The sequence below is a fragment of the Ambystoma mexicanum genome, chromosome 7q (genome assembly GCF_040938575.1).
Source record: "Ambystoma mexicanum isolate Mex_15411 chromosome 7q, UKY_AmexF1_1, whole genome shotgun sequence".
Taxonomy (NCBI): domain Eukaryota; kingdom Metazoa; phylum Chordata; class Amphibia; order Caudata; family Ambystomatidae; genus Ambystoma; species Ambystoma mexicanum.
The window spans coordinates 265,099,731-265,119,754 of NC_090941.1; positions in this window are offsets into that span (position 1 = coordinate 265,099,731).

Below are 20,024 nucleotides of genomic sequence, written 5' to 3' on the forward strand. Positions count from 1 at the left end.
ATTCAACCATAAGAAGAGAGAAGAAAAATGATACAAGGATATTCTTCTTAACACTGTCCGCTGTTCCTGACGGCAATGAAAGAATGTTAGTGTCCGTCCACCCCAAGGGGCGCATTGAGTTTAGAGCAGTTAAAGAAATATAAATGTGGCTCCATGTCTTCAGCCGGTAACTGGCTGCTGTTGGCATGGCATAAATAAAGTTGTAGGGTCTGTGATGAATCCTGCGGAGTCCTCACAAAGAGCCTATATAAAGTCTCCTCCCAGGTGGCCAAGGAAAGGCATTTACTTTCTGATCCTGACTTTGCGGGTGGTGTTTTGCAGGAGGATCACCTGGGAGGAGAAAGGGCCCAGGGAAATACAAGGACTCTGCTGGATGAGACAGTATTTGTCTTCCTCTAGAGAATACATCTCTCAATGCCAAAATATGAATAGCGTGCTGTCAGAATAAACTTTTAGCTCCCCAAGTTACACATCTTAATATTGGTAAAACCATTCATAAATCCTAAGGAATAGGGAAAAATGAAAACCCTCATAAAACCATGGATTTATAGAGCTAGAAGCACCCTTAACTACCAAAAGGTACAGTGAAAAAGAGTCTAAATAAATGAAAGTATTTACTTTTCTAGATCAAATCAAATATAGTGGTTTATCCTTATGATGCCCCGGTAGAGAATATTGCTAGGGAACAGAAATGAGTTTGAGATCAAAAAGCAAGTTAGAAAAACAGATTTTTGCATTAGGGACTTCAAGCCCCATAATCTCCTAACTACTGGGACGAAGAAGAAGGCTGAAGAGGAAAAACACTGAAAAGTGCAGTTATTTAATGGGAAAGACCCACACCTGAGGAAGACTGGGAGGCTTAAAATGATCCCTCAGGTGCAGGCCATTAGTAAGAAGGAGCAAAGCAGCAGTCGTAGGTGGAGTTATGAACTCTCCATGGTGCAGCAGAAGCAGAAACTGGAGGAGGAAGACGACACCGGGAACACTTTCGAAGGGTGAGCAGCAGCTGGTCCCGAGAGGGTCTTTGCCTCCAGAAGGTGTAATTGCAAAGGTCATACAGCAGAAAGCTTTTGAGGGGAAACTTGCCCCCAGGAAGCCTGTTTTGCAGATGCTATGCAGCAAGAAACAAATGTTTGGTAAGCTTTCCTCCCCAAAATGTACAGTAGCAGGCAAGCACCAGATAATCTCTGGAGCAAAGGAAGCTCTGTGCAAGTGACACGTGTGGCAGCAGACTGAAATGAGCAGATTGTTTCCCTTGCTGATCACGGGTTCTTCAGAGGCGCACGTCAATTATTTTTGACACTGGCGCGCTGCGTGACCACTCACATGCTCGATGCAGGTACTTCAAGATTGAAAAGCAATCGTGTATGTGTGAAAGTAATAAAGAAGGCAATTTTGAATATCGAACTGGCAGAAAACTGAGAAACCAATATTACGACTGACATTAAGCATGGAAGGTTATTAAAAACCCAGCAACACGATGGGGCAATACTTCTAAAACTCAAAGCAAACAACCATTAACCAAGCCAAAAAAAAGCACAGGCAAAGCAATTTAAAACAAACATTGCCAAAGTCAGGAGGGGATAAATGGAAGTTCTAAAGTTTGAAATGCGTATTGCCCAGGCTGGTATACCCACATTGCCAAAGCCATGAAGAAACAGAATACAACTCTATCATTGACAGTGTTTGGTTAAGGAAGAAGTGGGGAAAGACAAGTAGCAAGAAGGCTGCCCTTCTGATAAAGGCTAATCCGAAGGAGAGGAGCATAACAGAGGTTTTAGAAATCACAAAGTGTACTAAAGAGTACCAATGTGAATCTTGCCTTCCACAATAGATTGAAACTCGATGTTGTAAAGTACAAATGCACTGCAAAGTTGTTGACGCTGATCTTAACCACAGAGGCACTGGTTGGTAAATATCTGGCAGGGAATTATACCAGATCAGAAGTCGTGATAATACATTGTACTGTTCGGGCAGAGGAATATACCCAAAAAGCTAAATTTGAAGTTGTAGGCCTGGCATGGAAGTAAACCAGGTGGAAGTTAATGAAGTGCGGTGTGGTGGTATTAACACATGATCCTGACTAACTTTCATTACTAAAGCTAAAACTGTATAAAACTGCTGCAGAAGTGCTCTATTTTCTCAGAGCTATGGGGTTGTTGCAGAAGCATCCTGACAAAGACAAATTATGTTAACATTGATGAACTAAGGAAACATTCTTGGTTTAGGCAAAGAAGATTGAAGATTGTTTTTGAGTATTACAATTACAAGTGGAAGAGAACGAACCTTGATGTTGTAGAACTTTTTGTTATTGAGTTGGAGTAAAAAAAAAACGGTGTTGTAACTTTGTTACAAACCAGGATTTCCTGATTTCATTTGTGGTTAATTCACTGATCTATGTGGTTTCCGTTGAACTGCCATGCAATACCTTGTTGAGTTATTGTGTGCATAAGAGTGAGAGACCTTTTGTTAGTGTGTTTATTTTAGGGAGGAAAATCCCTGTCAGGTTAGGAATGTTGAGGTATTTATCCAACCTTTTGAGTTAATAAAATGTCATCTCTTGAAAAGCCTTCAGAGCTTTGTCCACCTCTCATCTCTGACCCCTCGTAGGTCCCTCAAATCTTGGTCAATTCCACTTCTGTGGAAAGTTACTTATGAAGATTTTATCACCAGGGAAGATATGCTGTGGCTGTACAAGTGCTGTATCCTCTTGTGTTGTTGGGATGTCTGTCACTGGTGAATCTAGCTCTTGGGTAGGCCCAATCGGGCAAGAAATAAGATTTGTTTACCTCCCAAGATATCCCCGGATTTCATCACCTAAAATGTGTGCAGCATTTTGTGCATTGGCGGCTGCGCATGCATGTGAGAGTTGAGCATACAGCTTCCTCCAGTTACTATCACTTGAGGATTAAGATGATCATCTGACCCAGGCTGATTATGCAAAGCAAACAATGCTAGTGGCAGACAAAGCCAACTCTTTTTCAATGTATTACAAATCTTAACAATATGTTGTTTCAATAGGCCTTTGAAGCATTCTATAACCCTTTTGGCTTTCAGGTGGTACATTGAGCACAATATGAGAGATATGCCCAATAAACAGCACATTTTTTTTGGACAGCTGTGGAGTCCCATTGTCAGATGAGGACATTATATATATATTCCCCACTGGGGAAATACTTCACGTACTAGAAATGTTGCTGCTTCGATTTGGCATCAGGGTGGACATGGGGACCTGATTCAAGCTAACAAGAGAATGGGAAAAGTGCAACAATTAAATAGCAGACGTTACTGCACCTGTTAACCATGTCCATGTAGTCAATGTGGAGGTGCTGACGGGCAGCGCAAAGTTGCTTTCACCATCCTAAGAGCACAACCTGTAATGTACATTTGACATGTGGTACGTATGACATTATCAAGATGTTCTTGGGGGTTGGGAACCAACCATTAGTATTGTACATCAGTTGCAATGTACTGCTTTGATATGTGCACAAAGTAATGCAATTGCCCAAGGGCAACTGTAAGATGTTACTGGGGCATGACTGTTTTTCCTGAAATAGTCTGTTGTCTTGATATGGGCAAAATCTTCCTCGGGGCCAGCCCTTTGAGAGCAAAAAATACCCAATTCAGCCCAAAATACAGGTTCTATTGTGCTGAGCAGTGATCTCATGCTAGTGACAAATGACACCTTCAATAAGTGTTAGTATTTATTCTAAACAGTGAATTTCATATACATTTGGGATTCAAGTTAGAGAAGATTACAAAGCACAAAACTTAGAGAAATGCAAAATATAGAGAAACATAGAACTTAGATAAACATAGAGAAACATAGAGAAACACAGTCTTACGCCCCTTCCATCAGCACTGGGAGACCCTGGCCCTCATAAGCTAGCTGTAACAAGCCCCGCTCAGAGGACAGCGCTGCCGGGTGCCATCAGAGCTCCAATTCCGGGCACTTGATCTTGCTCGAACCAAGTCCACAGGACGATCTCCCACCCGAGTCATGTGAGCATGCATATTTTATAATCTCGTGCTGCCCGTCCATGACGCACAGTTCCAGAACTTTCCCTGTGCAAAATATAGGCTGGCTCATGGAAAAAACCCAACTCTGTTAATTTCCACTGCTCCTTCTTCTGAGCCCCTCCCTGGCTCCCATCTGCGCAAAACCTCAGGAATGTCTTATCAGTGCCTTCCCAGAGAAAAGGAGATTAGCTTGGGGCTATGCAGGGCTACCGTTAGTGAGGCAGAATATTCTAAGGGAAGCAGGGATGTATTAACCCCATCTGCAAACTCTAAAAGGCATGCACTCATAGCTTAGTGTTCATAGCGCTTAAGACTGGCTATCTAAGCGCTATATAGGTGCCATAATGTTCCAAACACTCCAAAAATGTCCATTAGCTACAGAGCTAGGGCTCTCTCCCTGCCTGTCTATCAACAATGCATAATGTGACCTATCACCCATACTAGGCCTGCATATTCCTTGTAGCTCACTACTGCATAATGGAAGTGCTACAACAGACTACTGTCAGCATTTTGGCACATACTTTGAATACACTATTGGCTTTCAGCGGCTAATGCTGTCATCTAAAGCCCTGATTGTCAAGGTTGCAATTTTGTGTATCACTACATTCCACCCCTATTCAACGTGTGTGCGACAAATGCTGACTAATACACATCAATATAGTATTTAGTGCAGTGATAAAGACCATGGGGCTTTGCAAGAGGTTTAAGCAAACTACCTTCTAGCGGTTAGTTAGCGTGGCATGCAAGGTTAGTAAAAAAAACACTACCTAAACAAAAATGTACACAAAGTGAACAGTGACATATACCCTTGCCAAACCCTGGCCTACACAAAAATACCTACACAAAGTGAACAAGGGCATTTACCCTAGCCAAAACCTGGCCTACACAACAATACCTAAATAATTATTGTATAACTGATTGTCAGTTAAAAAGCAGCATGCAGTTAGAATGTCAAGGCAATCCGGTGTAGTCTAATCTACAATGCACTATTGCATTTATGTATGGTTACCAATTCTAAACCTGGCAGCCTTTCACTCCAAGGGCCTACCCTCCTCCTGATCCCAGGGCATTCAAACGTGACTATGGGCTGTGTGACTAGACACTTCCCCCCCATGTATGTGTGTCTTGATATGGGCAAAATCTTCCTCGGGGCCAGCCCTTTGAGAGCAAAAATACCCAATTCAGCCCAAAATACAGGTTCTATTGTGCTGAGCAGTGATCTCATGCTAGTGACAAATGACACCCTCAAAGTTTTAGCATATTTATTCTAAGCAGTGAATTTCATATACATTTGGGATTCAAGTTAGAGAATATTACAAAGCATAAAACAAAGAGCAATGCAAAATATAGTGAAACATGGAACTTAGATAAACATAGAGAAACATAGAGAAATAGAGAAACATAGAGAAACACAGTCTTACGTCCCTTAATCAGCACTGGGAGACCTGGCTTTTCATAAGCTAGCTGTAAAACAAGCCCCGCTCATAGAAAAACAATGCTGGAGGACACCGTGAGAGCCAATGCCGGGCACCTGTTTCTGCACGAATCAAGTCCACAGGACGATCTCCCCTCGAGTCATGTGTGCATGGATATTTTATAATCTCTTGCTGTCAGTCACCATGACGCACAGTTCCAGAACTTTCCCTGTGCAACTGGCTCATGGAAAAAACCCAACTCTCTCTGAGAGGCACCCTGCTCGCTCCTACCCCTCCCTGGTTCCCATCTGCGCTGGCTGAGGAATGTCTTATCAGTACCTTCCCAGAGAAAAGGAAGATTAGCTTGGAGCCAGGGCTACCGTTAGTGAGGCTGAATATTCTAAGGGAAGCAGGGATGTATTAACCCCATCTGCAAGCTCTAAAAGGCATGCACTCATAGCTTAGTGTTTATAGCGCTTAAGACTGGCTATCTAAGCGCTATATAGGTGCCATGATGTTCCAAACAGTCCAAAAATACCTATTAGCTACATAGCTGGGGCCCTCTCCCTGCCTGTCTATCAACAATGCATAATGTGACCTATTTCATACTAGGCCTGCATATTCCTTGTAGCTCACTACTGCATAATGGAAGTGCTACAACAGACTACTGTCAGCATTTTAGAACATACTTTGAATACACTATTGGCTTTCAGCGGCTAATGCTGTCATCTAAAGCCCTGATTGGCAAGGTTGCAATTTCGTGTATCACTACAATGTGGAACCCAATCAGAAACCATCTAACTTCGTGAACAAGGTGAACCCATGGGCACCAGGTTATCTAAATAAAAACAATTCTACTAATTTACATCAAAGCATGGCATGTGTTATTCATGCAATCAAAAGCAAGCAATTTAATCCATATGTATGCTGGTAACTGTAGCTCTGCGTGCCAGTGTGTGGAGGGTGGTCGCCCCCACTCAGTAAAAAGCTAACACCTGCTGATTAAACAATGTTTGCCATACAATGCATCGTGTGTATTTAGCAGTCTTGTTGACCTGCCCTATGGCAGAAAAAATGTCTTCATACCTAAAATTCTGCCATCTTCAGTGGTTGCCAATACTTGTAGCAGTGTTGGGCGTATCAATGAACCCCACTAGGCTAGAAGTTCTATAGCAGAGCTGGCATCAGAACCCATAGTGGCTAGCTTATTGTGCACAGTTTCTATGTCACAAGCATATAAAGCTCCTGCAATTAATGAATCTAGCTCCCTAGCTACGCGCACTCTAGTGATGGGCCATAGAAATGGACTCCATTTGTAGCAGCTTGGTAGTACTAAGGAAACATTGCCTCGTGATAAATCTATGTCTAAGTGTATCACTGTAATTATGGAGGTGTGCATTACCAGCCTACAATTTAAATGTTGCCTTACTACTGGAAAATCTAACATGTTCACAGTGTCTACCTATTGTGACTTGGAGAATACCCTTCTTCAACTGGGATATCTACCATATACAATATTAGTTTTAGCCACAAACACCATACTACCCTCCGGCAGTGGCTGTTTCATCACACCATTGTGTAAAATGCATTTAGTCAAGTTATAGTCCATAAAATCTTGGCGAAAACACTCGCTGCACTTCTTGGTCAGAAAAACAACATCACATTAAACAAATTAAACAAATCGTCGTATCCATTCAGTGACAAAAGATGCCCGACAATGTGCCAGGCCAGTACGCTAGCAATTCCATGTGGATACTCATTTGTAGCGCTTTTCCAAAGAATTATTCCAAATGTCTACAATCAAAAGGTGACTCTTTGCATTAGTGTGCTGGAGACAGCTGTCCCCACAAAAACATGAAACTGGTTGGTTTAACAAAAACCGTGTCACACACTGTGTCATAAAATCAAACATCAAGTCAGTCATGGTTTCATTTACCTGCCTTAAGCTGGCTGTAAAAGTAGCCAGTGTTTCAAAGGTTACCATCTCAAATTAGAGCTCACACACTTGGCAGCATTACTTCAATTAAGGATCTTAACCTACGCACAGGTGACTTTGATGTGCGCACTCATTTTATCTCAAAATAAATTACGCTCCTGCTTGCATAATTCTGCTGCCTCAACAATTCATAAATCATTTTCCTGCGTACGTGCAACGTAGAAGTTTTTTTTTTCTCAAAAAAGCAAAGCATCTCTGGTTAAAGCAATTCAGTTGGAAGAGCAAAACCATTTCGTTTTTTCAGATTCATCTCAAAAGTGCATTTAAAAAACATTTTTCAATGTGTTAGCATTCAAGTGCTGTGTCACACAGCTGTTTGTGGTGTATGATCTTACAGTCCACAACTCATTGTCCATAGTCCTTTAAACAAGAAAGGCAAGACATGTCAATTAAGTTATTTCCAGCAACTGAATCATTTGAATGTGTAGCATCAAATATTTGATAACTATCCAGGTCTGCACCGTGCCAGTTCAGCAAAAGTTATTACTCTGTTGGACACCTTTCGCAGGTTGCAGAACAAATGTCCTCATACGTCATGCATGTTAGAAGCATTGAGTGCGTTGCAGGACACATTTAAAGTTGACTCGCTTTCTCTGAGCACAGTTTGCTTGACTGATCAGTGTCACCCACAAATTGCACACATCTACTTCTGTTAATGTCTTGTTTTTTTGCCTAGGCAAAATACAAACAGAAATGTTAGGATGTTATCAAAACTTCAATATCAGCGTTCTCCACCCCTTCCCATAACACCACCCCCATCTTCAGACGTCTCATCAGGTAACTACACACTTTATCATTGCTACTGCAATTATTTATCACCCCTCTGCATGTTTCTGGGGGCTTATTTACACTCAACCATACGGGGTGTAACTGCCTAATCACAAACTCATTTGTGCAATGCGATCATAGTTGGTCAATGGTACCTCAGACTGATCTGTGCTTTTACAAAAGCCATATAATAAGTACCCAGGTCGCACAATGCTTTTCTTTTTCACCAAAGCGATCACGAATGCCAGGCGCCAACTTGCTTCCAGTGTCTCATGATCTTGATTTAGTTTGCCCTGCTGGCATCACTCCATTTTTCAAAGGTAAAGTCTTTCAGTCCAATATCGCCTGCAGTTGCACAAGCAGCTTTGTTTATTTTTCTCCATACAGCTAGTGTCTTTCAAGCCTCTGTTTTTTTTCACTTATCATTTTCTCAAAGGGTGTTTGCTGATTTCTTGGCCCACCCCTTTGAGCGCGATAGTCTAAGTCAGTTTCTTTTGTTGCTTCAACAAATCATTCATTCTTGCACTAAGCCGTGAGGCTTCTGGATCATGGCTAATGTGCAGTGTTCATGTTGTACTCCAAAGCCCCGCTCTGCATGTTGTCTCTTGCAAAACGGCTAAGCGCTTTATGTCAGTTTTGCTTCCATCTGGAATGCCATAATGTCTTTGTCAGTTACTCCAGCCCTGGCAATGTAGCTTGCATTTTGCCAGCTGTGTATTTTCTCTTCTCAAAGTGCCTAGAGGTTTCTTCTCCAGTGCACAGCGCTTTACTTCAGTTCGCATCACATGGAGCACTGGAATGCAGCTTGCACAGCAATGTCACTTCACATCACATGGTGCATGGGAATGCAGTTTGCATAGCAATGTCTCTTGAAATGGGCAGCTGTCTTTTCTTAGCCCATTCACAGATGCACAAGTTCCCCAAATGTTCAGATGTGATGTGCCCGTCTGCCATCCTGCATGCAGCGTTTGTTTTCCTTCCAGTGTTACTGGGCAAATTCTTTACTTCTGATCAGCTCTGTTATTGCATACCGTTAGAAAGCATGCGTACATCAGCATTTCTGTCTTTGCACCCCCTCTCCTCAGTTTTTTTTTCTCACACTGCCGGTGTCTCTCACAGGGGATGGAATGCAGGAATGTCACGTCACTGTTTATCTTTCGCGCAGCAAGCTTATCTCTTTGCTCTATAACTCTTAAACTGTGGCGGCTTCAATGGAAGGCACTCGTTTCAGACAGTTCATCCAGATTAACTCTTTCCTGCACTGTTCCAGCAACTCAGAAAAGCTCCCATATCTGAAACACCATTTCACTAAACAGGAGCGCAGTATTCTGCTTTTTGTCTGCCTTCCTCCAACAGTTTTTTTTTCTTTGCGCACCTCGCCCAAGACAGTGCAAGTTCAAGGCACAAGCTCTGCACACACAGCAAGACTCTTATTTTCAAAAGAGGCACTTTCTCTTCTCGTCAGATTCTACTCCATGTAATTTTGCAAAATGTCAAAGCGTCTTTTAGCCTGTTTTGAACTGATTAATGTCTCATTTAAAAGCATACGTTTTTTTTTTCCTTGTAGTTTGGCTTCACAAGCTCACTCCAATGCAATGTGCAATCTTTCAAAAGAACCCGCAACCCACTGTGCTATCTTATCACACACAGATTTTGCATTCTGTTGTACCATTGCCAGAATATAACCACTTATTTCAGTGCATTTAAAAAAAAAAAAAATGCCATGTTTAGTGCAGCTCCCTGCACTTTTTTCTGCAAGAGCAACCCACACTCTATATTGCTTGTGGGCTGTTATTGTGTCAACAACATTTTTCACCATGTATCACAGTTAACAGGTCACTACTTCCAAACATGCATCACTTATAAGGCAACAGTACAAATCCATGGCATAGCGTGGGAACAGTCATAAATACTCCAGGGGCAATTGAGGCAATTTAGAAAAATATAAATTGTTTTTTCCCCCCAAACCATTGCAAACTGATTCTGCAATTTCAAATCAATACACAAAAATCGAAAATCCAAATAACATTCACTCACTTTCTTTTTAAGTGAGTCTCTCACCCATTATAAACATGGCACAGCTAAAATGCAATAACCATTTTAGTGTGTTTCCTTTAAACAGAATGTACCACCACTAGCACATGGAATTTACAGTTGCCAAAAGAAAAACAAACCCTTTAGCCTCTCAGCACAGATGTTACTCTTTCTCCTAAGCACGGCTCATTCCCCACGTTATTTTCAGGAATGTCAACACTTCAAAAGCATACATTAAAAAAGCGAACCTTCGCCTCCGTACATTACAACCCCCCACTCGCTAGCACACTTGGGCTGAATCAATGATTAAATTACTATTCACAATTTGCATGTCAAATCCTCACAACTATTTTTCCCTGCCCTCATGACAGAATAGAGTTGAGAACTCCGTCTCACTTTGCATTTCAAATTACAACTTTAAACTGGGGAAACCGCATGATAAAATTCTCTTAATTGAACATACATCTTTCTTGACCATTCATCGGAGCGCTTTAAACAAAGCCATTTCCCGCTTGTTTATCGCCTTGTACTCCCTGGCTCCATTCCCAAGCAATAAGTCAGTCACGACTGATTTACTGAAGGGAGTCTTAACCACACAAGCTATCGGCCACGGCAAGCCGACACAATGCTGCTGTCTTTTGAAGTCTCAGAGCTGCAGTGAGACCACCAAGGAAATGTGACAGCCTGCTCCTCACTCTACACTGTGTTCTCTCACACAATTTGTCATTTCACAGCAAGGCACTGCTCTTCACAAATCCCACAAAGCTGCCACCAAATGTCTTGATATGGGCAAAATCTACCTCAGGGCCAGCCCTTTGAGAGCAAAAAATACCCTATTCAGCCCAAAATACAGGTTCTATTGTGCTGAGCAGTGATCTCATGCTAGTGACAAATGACACCTTCAATAAGTTTTAGTATTTATTCCAAACAGTGAATTTCATATACATTTGGGATTCAAGTTAAAGATCAAAGCACAAAACTTAGAGAAATGCAAAATATAGAGAAACATAGAACTTAGATAAACATAGAGAAACACAGTCTTACGCCCCTTCAATCAGCACTGGGAGACCCTGGCCCTCATAAGCTAGCTGTAACAAGCCCCGCTCAGAGGACAGCGCTGCCGGGTGCCGTCAGAGCTCCAATTCCGGGCACTTGATCTTGCTCGAACCAAGTCCACAGGACGATCTCCCACCCGAGTCATGTGAGCATGCATATTTTATAATCTCGTGCTGCCAGTCCATGACGCACAATTCCAGAACTTTCCCTGTGCAAAATATAGGCTGGCTCATGGAAAAAACCCAACTCTGTTAATTTCCACTGCTCCTTCTTCTGAGCCCCTCCCTGGTTCCCATCTGCGCGAAAGCTCAGGAATGTCTTATCAGTGCCTTCCCAGAGAAAAGGAGATTAGCTTGGGGCCATGCAGGGCTACCGTTAGTGAGGCAGAATATTCTAAGGGAAGCAGGGATGTATTAACCCCATCTGCAAGCTCTAAAGGCATGCACTAATAGCTTAGTGTTCATAACGCTTAAGACTGGCTATCTAAGCGCTATATAGGTGCCATAATGTTCCAAACACTCCAAAAATGTCCATTAGCTACAGAGCTAGGGCCCTCTGCCTGTCTATCAACAATGCATAATGTGACCTATCACCCATACTAGGCCTGCATATTCCTTGTAGCTCACTACTGCATAATGGAAGTGCTACAACAGACTACTGTCAGCATTTTGGCACATACTTTGAATACACTATTGGCTTTCAGCGGCTAATGCTGTCATCTAAAGCCCTGATTGGCAAGGTTGCAATTTTGTGTATCACTACATCTGTCTCCAAACAATCTGTGGGAGGGTAATGTAAACACTTGATCCATAACTTCATGCGGTCGACCTGTGCCTGTAATTTGATAATCTGAATCACTGGGTTTGCATTGTAAGGAATTGTTAGTTCTACCTGCCGTAATGTTACCTCAGGGGACACTGGGTTTTGGTTTTTCCAGATATGCTGCTTCTTTTGCTGCCAAATCTGCTGCATCGTTACCATAAGCAATTGGGTTGGTATTCTTGGTGTGGGATGGGCACTTTACTACCGGCACTGGTATGGGAAGCGTTAATGCATCTATTAACCAACAAAGTAGGACAGCATGTTGCACGGGTGTGCCATCTGAATTTAACCCTTGCCTCCACCATCTGGAAAGACCTGAATGTACTGTCAATGTGACAAGCTGAATCTGAGTAAAATTGTAGCAAAATAACTTTTGAAAATGTCTAATGCTGTTATTAGTACTACGAACTCTACTGTTTGATCCGAGTAGTGCGAGGGCAGTCGTACCCTAGATATTACTTTGTACTCACCTTCAAACTTTAGTAATGCTGCCCGTGTGCCTGACCAAGTGCTCTGATGAATCAACGAAGAGCACTTCACCTTCTTCAAGTGGCTCTTCCTGGACATGGATAGCGTCTTCCGTAGTTTTTGTATGTAGAGCAATCATGCAGCACATCTTCTAGCTGCACTCGCTCTGCAATGAATGTTGCTAGAATAGTTTGACACATCTTACTATGTGCATAGACAAGTTCAACAAAATGACCTTGTATCCTGATGCGCGTGTGTTTGGAGTGGATTTTGATAACTCTAGTATGACAAAAACTGTTGCACATATAACAGGGCATACCACTGTGATTGCGGAGGCTTTTTGTATTGTGAAAACAGCTGCTGCTAGAGCCTACTCACAAGGAAAATGTCCCTGCATAACTAGGTCTAAGATCACTAATAAGCCAAAAGGCTTGTGTCCCATTGATATCTGTTGAGTGAGGCCAGCCCTCATCATTTGACCATTAGAATGTGATAACAGGAAGAATTGTTTACGGTAATCAGACGTTGCTAAAAACTGGTGCAATCCTGTTTGCATTTTGGAGTTCTTGGATTGATAATCTGTCCAGATAATGGGCCCACCCCTTAGCATTCTGCACTGCAATAGAGGTTTGGAGTAATCGAACACTAGGCCCAAGACTAGTTCTATAATCCTAGGAATTGCTGCATCTGCATGACCGTGGTGGGCAGTGGGGTCTGTTGTACTTCTGCTTCCCGGTCTGGTGTTACTCTGCTCCCCACTGCTGATATCTGTCCTAGGTATACAACTTCTTGCTGACAGTATTGCAACCTTTGTCAACCTTGTTATCTCTTCCTCACCAACAAAGTGCAACTGAATCCTTGCTACACACTACATAGTTTACATAATGAATTGCTGTGCTCTGTCCCTAAGTCTCTTAAGACAATTTGCAGTACCCTATTGAAAACACTTGGGGATTCACATTCAAACTACTGCCCTCCTTAGGTGAATGCTGAGAGATCATGGGAGTCGGGTGAAATGGGATGGAGAAGAAACGGCATTCTTGTGGTCTATTACTGTGAAACAGGTTGCTGTAGTGGGGATATTGCAAAAGATGGTGACGGATTGGGGACCACCAGAAACTCAATGTGTGTTCAACAAGTCCTGAACAATCCTCTCCACAACTACCCTTTCACCACTGGGTACACAGTGGTGTTGCATGGGGACTCTAATGGCACTATTACACCCTGCGGCCATAATGCAATAATGGAGGAATACATCCCTTAATTTGCTTCTTTGGTCATGGGGTACAGACAGACCCAGGGCAGCACTACCCCTATTCTTTTTTACCCCACATGCATTATATTTGTCAGGTCACCTTCTCTAAATCTATCCTGAGACGTGGTGGCAGCTTCTTAGCAAGGAGCATGGAATGTGGGTACTTCTCTCCGTTTGATAATTATCTAACAGTGTATGCAGTTTCGAAGCATCACCCCTGTGTTATTGTTGTCTTCGACCAATTTGCTCAGACAACTCACAATTTGTGCTGGTCAATACCTAGGACTATACTCCATTCAATGTCATTCTCATCTGTGCCAGATAGTTGTGGTAATGGTGCCTGGTGCTACCTCCAGGGGGGACAGCGGGTCTAAATAGAATAGAAATTCTGCAGGTATGTGTTGAGTTTTATTCTCTATCTGGGGCACCCAACCATCAGAACTGTTACCCCATAGAAGAACAAATCGGGGTGAAGTGATACACCCCATACGGTGCTGTGCCCACAAGGTGCTTGTATTACCACAGTAGCCCTAGCATGGTATGTGCCTAGCGTAGAACATACCATGCCCTAGTCAGTGAATGAAACTGTCATGTTCGTCCCTGCCTAGGAGATTAACTGGGGTATCTTGTGAAAACAGGGGTGCTGACAATTCTTGTGTGCCTATGGTGATGGTTAAATCTTCAGTGAAAGGAACCGATACAACAGCCTCAGAGAATCACAGCATGTCCATTATTTCACCAGAGAAGGGAAACTTCCCCTCCGTAATGCAGGACTTGGTAGCTCCTGTGTCAACCATGAAAGAAAATGTTTCATCCTCTATCTTCACTTCCACTCTGGGTCAGACGTTACTGATCGGACTGCACACGTTAGATCCCTATGTGTGCTGTCCTAGTATGTGTAAACATTCATGCCTGAAAGCGGGAAAGGATTGCCCACCCATCACACTCACCCATGTGTACTGAGTAACTGTGCCCTGTGGCAGGGTTTTTTTTTTTAATTCAATGGTTGGGGAGGTGACTGCTGCATTTTGAGTATGAGGAAGATTTGGTACTGGATATTGGCTGCAGGGGACGTGGCACAAGTGTGGTAACAGGGCTGCATCTGGGACGGTGGATGGTAAGCAAGCCGATACACTGGAATGATAAGGTTGTAGAGCATAGGTGGCCTGCTTCTGCAGTGCAAGGTGTCCCATCATCCCACAAGACCAACACTGTCCTCCAAACCTAGGTCTCATTGCTCTCCATCAACCCCTTTAACCTCTTTGGTAACTGCCCCTTCCCCTCTGTAAACCTCCAATCTCCTGCTGCCATCGCCTAGTCCTTCTGTCCACCCCTGCAGAGATGTCGGTCCCTGCTGCCCTTCTGTGGCGTTTATGATCACTGCTCGTTCCATGCTAAAATTAGCTAGCTTTTTCTGTACTCGTTTTTCATGTATTTGTGTATGGTTAACAAGTAACCTTTACAAAATGACAAAAATGTCATTACAGATCGCATAATCGATAAAAACCAAACACCATTTAGTTTTGTACAGTACAAAATTTTAACCCAGAGAAGGCTCATAACTATTTAAAATCCTTGCCCAAACCAATCAGTATTAAACAATTCGTCTGACAAAACACGTGCAAAGCAATTTAAAGAATACTCAGACAAAGCAATACATTAAGATATAAGATGGCAGACCATCTCTACATGGGAAGTACAATATCTATAAAGACACTGAGGGCGTGGGATTCTGTGTCTAGCACCAACAACTTCCTTGCTAGGCAATAGATTCAATTTAATACCCAACATTTCAGACCAGTGCTTTCTTGAAGGATGCTGTTGGAGATAAAAAGGCAACTTAAAAGCTCCCACTTCATACTCTTAAGTGATAAAAAACAAATATATGTTCCTAAACCAGACAAAACGGACCTTGATATTAGTTGTGGTATCCAAAACTGAGGGTACAAATCTTATTTAGTCAGAAGCCTTATGAATACCTAGACCCACCCATTCAAAACTTCATAGGTATCACAGAACATAATTCAAACAGTTGATGGGTGTTTGTAAAAGATCTCAAAAGTTGCATCCGCTTCCAGTTGGCTCGAGCATGCATAGAGACCAAGCCCTTCTCATGCCCATTAACTGGGATGGGCGTCCCCCTCGGGATAGTAAGAAGCTTTTTCAATATTGACTCCTGTCTTGATATTGGGCAAAATCTTCCTCGGGGCCAGCCCTTTGAGAGCAAAAATACCCAATTCAGCCCAAAATACAGGTTCTATTGTGCTGAGCAGTGATCTCATGCTAGTGACAAATGACACCCTCAAAGCTTTAGCATATTTATTCTAAGCAGTGAATTTCATATACATTTGGGATTCAAGTTAGAGAATATTACAAAGCATAAAACAAAGAGCAATGCAAAATATAGTGAAACATGGAACTTAGATAAACATAGAGAAACAGAGAAATATAGAGAAACATAGAGAAACAGTCTTACGTCCCTTTAAGCAGCACTGGGGAGACCTTGGGCCCTCATAAGCTAGCTGTAAACAAGCCCCGCTCAGAGGACAATGCTGAAGGACACCGTATGAGCCAATGCCGGGCACCTGTTTCTGCACGAATCAAGTCCACAGGCGATCTCCCCCTGATCCCATGTGTGCATGGATGTTTTATAATCTCTTGCCGTCAGTCACCATGACGCACAGTTCCAGAACTTTCCCTGTGCAACTGGCTCATGGAAAAAACCCAGCTCTCTCTGAGATGCTCCCTGCTCGCTCCTACCCCCTCCCTTGGTTCCCATCTGCGCTGGCTGAGGAATGTCTTATCAGTACCTTCCCAGAGAAAAGGAAGATTAGCTTGGAGCCAGGGCTAACGTTAGTGAGGCTGAATATTCTAAGGGAAGCAGGGATGTATTAACCCCATCTGCAAGCTCTAAAAGGCATGCACTCATAGCTTAGTGTTTATAGCGCTTAAGACTGGCTATCTAAGTGCTATATAGGTGCCATGATGTTCCAAACACTCCAAAAACCTATTAGCTACATAGCTAGGGGCCCTCCCTGCCTGTCTATCAACAATGCTTAATTTGACCTATCTCATACTAGGCCTGCATATTCCTTGTAGCTCACTACTGCATAATGGAAGTGCTACAACAGACTACTGTCAGCATTTTTAGCACATACCTTGAATACACTATTGGCTTTCAGCGGCTAATGCTGTCATCTAAAGCCCTGATTGGCAAGGTTGCAATTTCGTGTATCACTACAACTCCAACCTGCCCAACTCATTTGGCAGGAGACCTGTTTCGGCCCCATAGGGGAGTCGTGGCACCACTTTTTGATAAGTGTGACAATAACCGAAAAACCTAGCAAACATGTCAAATGGTGATAACTCATTCAGTCTTGTTAAACTAAGTTTGTTTAGTTCCTCACTAATGTCAAAACCCAAATATGTAATGTTTGGACGGCTTCCAACGGTTCTGAGCTACAAACCAAGTTAAATGTCATCATTCATATTTTTGACTTTTCACATTTAGTTGTAGATCCAAAGAGAAAATAATCGGTAGCTGTCAGGGCCATTTGAAGGCCTATAGTGACTGAATCGAACATCGGCGTATGCCAAAGTAAATTGGCAAGTTTCCCAACTTGGTGTAAAATTTCTTTAAAAGGTTTCCAAAATCACTAATACACAGGTTAAATAAAAATGGTACCAAAACAAACCCTGACGTAACCAACTGGTTATCCATCTAGTATAATTCCCCTTCTGGTCTAGTTGCACCCTGACCTTCATATCAGTGTGAAAAGCAACCAGTATGTTCAAAAGCCAGGGGGGAGGGGGGCGGGGGACAACCCATCTACAACAGTTTATCCCAAAAGCGACCGATGATGTCTAGAAATGCACAATATAGCACTAAGGGTTGCTGTGCTACCCTTAGTCTAACAAATTGATAAGGAAAGTTGTGTTGTGCTCAGACCCCTTCAAAAACCAGATTGAAACTTGTCAATGTCACCAGCCCCATCTACCGAAACAAGTAGCTGGTCCAAGATATAGCCACAAAAATCTTGCTAGAGGCATCCAAAATCGAAACAGGTCACAGTAATTAGAAGAATTTGCTCGGTCTGCCTTCTTGTAGATTGGCCTTCCTCCTCGAGCGGGGGCGGGGCTATTTTACTTCCGGATATTCCAAAACAGCACAAATAGAAATGCAGCACAAAGAGTCAGGTTTGACTTTGCATTTGCCAGCCCATAGAAACTTTTTAGCTCCTTAAATAACCGATGGGTCTAAAACAACCTGTTCCAGCAAGCAAATATTAGAAACGGGGACACTTTCTGCTACCACACTTGTGAAATGGGCCTCGCAAAGATCTGAGTTAATTGGTGGAGTCTGAAGAGAACACCAATTTGAAGGATCCTTAATCAGCCTCCAAAAATAATATTCTTTCGGTCTATTGCACATAGCATTGGTTCAACATCAGCGATGTATAGCAGAAATAAATAAACCCTAACCTAGTTTTTAGATTGTAACTTCAGTGTCTCCACCACAAAGCTACCATGCTGGAATATGCGACACCAAATAACATTCTCAAAGCACTAATGTATTGTTTTTGTATACAGCACATGCACAGGTGAACTGCTTCCCCCGCTTATGACATGACCATTTCCTCCATCTACATCCCAATACCCTCATTCCTCCTGTCCCAACTCAGCTGCCCCCGGATTACTTTAGACAAATTGTGAAGGAACTCACTATTCCTACATAGCTTGCATCTTAAAGGATATTGGTCAGCCACAATGCCCACTCCCAAGAAGAAAATGTCCAAATATAATGGTAACCTCGTCTCTTCTTTACCGGTATACATTTGCTTATAGCCTCTCAAATTAGACAATATCGACAAAATAAACTTGTCCAGCCCTGACCTTACTCCAACACTACAGGAGCATGTTAGAAATGTGTGTCGGTAGATTAATAGTGGAGCACATTTCTCCGATAGGGAGAAAAAAGAAAACGTGTTGCAGATATAGTTTTGAATGTTAAGAGAGGAGTGTTGAATGTGGGGGTGTCTTTATGGATGGTTTGTAAAAAACTAACCACAATAAAAAAAAAAAAAAAGAAATAAGACATTCCTTAATAACTTCAATCTAGATTGTGACGCAAGCATTCAAGAGATGTCCCTCACTGTCTTCCCACTACTAAATTCACAAATCCCAATCCTTAAACCTTTCAGCAGCATTTACCAGTGCAAACTATTCTCTTCACTTTAGGACACCTTGGCTTTGAGATGCGTCTTGGCTTGCAACATGAAAATTATTCTGGCCAGTGTCCAGTATGAGGTCGAACCTATCTTCACTCAACATCTCACTGTGCAAACTCCAATCCACTTTTAAACAATCACCCTTTACTAGTTAGCCCTGGACCTTCAACCAAAGTCTGTCCACCATAAAGCATGGCTGGCACTTGCATGTTGAATTTTTCAGCCTCTGAACCCAGCACCTTACCCCCACCAAAATCAATTGACCACCATAGCTGCAAGGCTTAAAAATCGGACCTTTCAAAGCAACACTCAGCCTCCTTTGTCCTCAGCCAACTGCACCACAGTTAGTGATCCCTCCGCTGTGGACACCTGCTTTCCAGTTCTGCTCACACCAGAAACACAGGTGACTATACAAAAATGCCCGCAAATATTTTGACCTGTATTCAATTAATGTACTGGCACCCCTCTAGACCTCATTACTTCTACCCCCATAGTCAGTAGCCATGCACTCTTACAACCCCTCCCGTGCTACTTCAAGCTTCTGAGCTTCCTTTCTTGTTCCACGCCATTGGAATGCCATCCCCAACAGAGTTTGAAATCATCTCCACATGTCATTGCAACAAACTCACCGCCAGCTCTTACTTATGCTAAAATCTGTTTCAATACCAAGATATATATATATATATATATATATATATATATATATATATATATATATATATATATATATATATATATAATACACACACACACACACGCGCTATTGCCCTCTTTCAGGACTACCAGTATTTCTCATACACCTTTCAGTGTAACACTCCCTCGATAGTGCTCAGTTACCTGATGGTGTTCAAAACTTTCCGTTTAGCCAATTAGTCACAACTCCTCCAAATGAGGCATATTGTAAGTGTCCACAAAGAAAGTGTCCATTGCATCAGTTAGTAACAGTCCAAGATCCTCCAAAT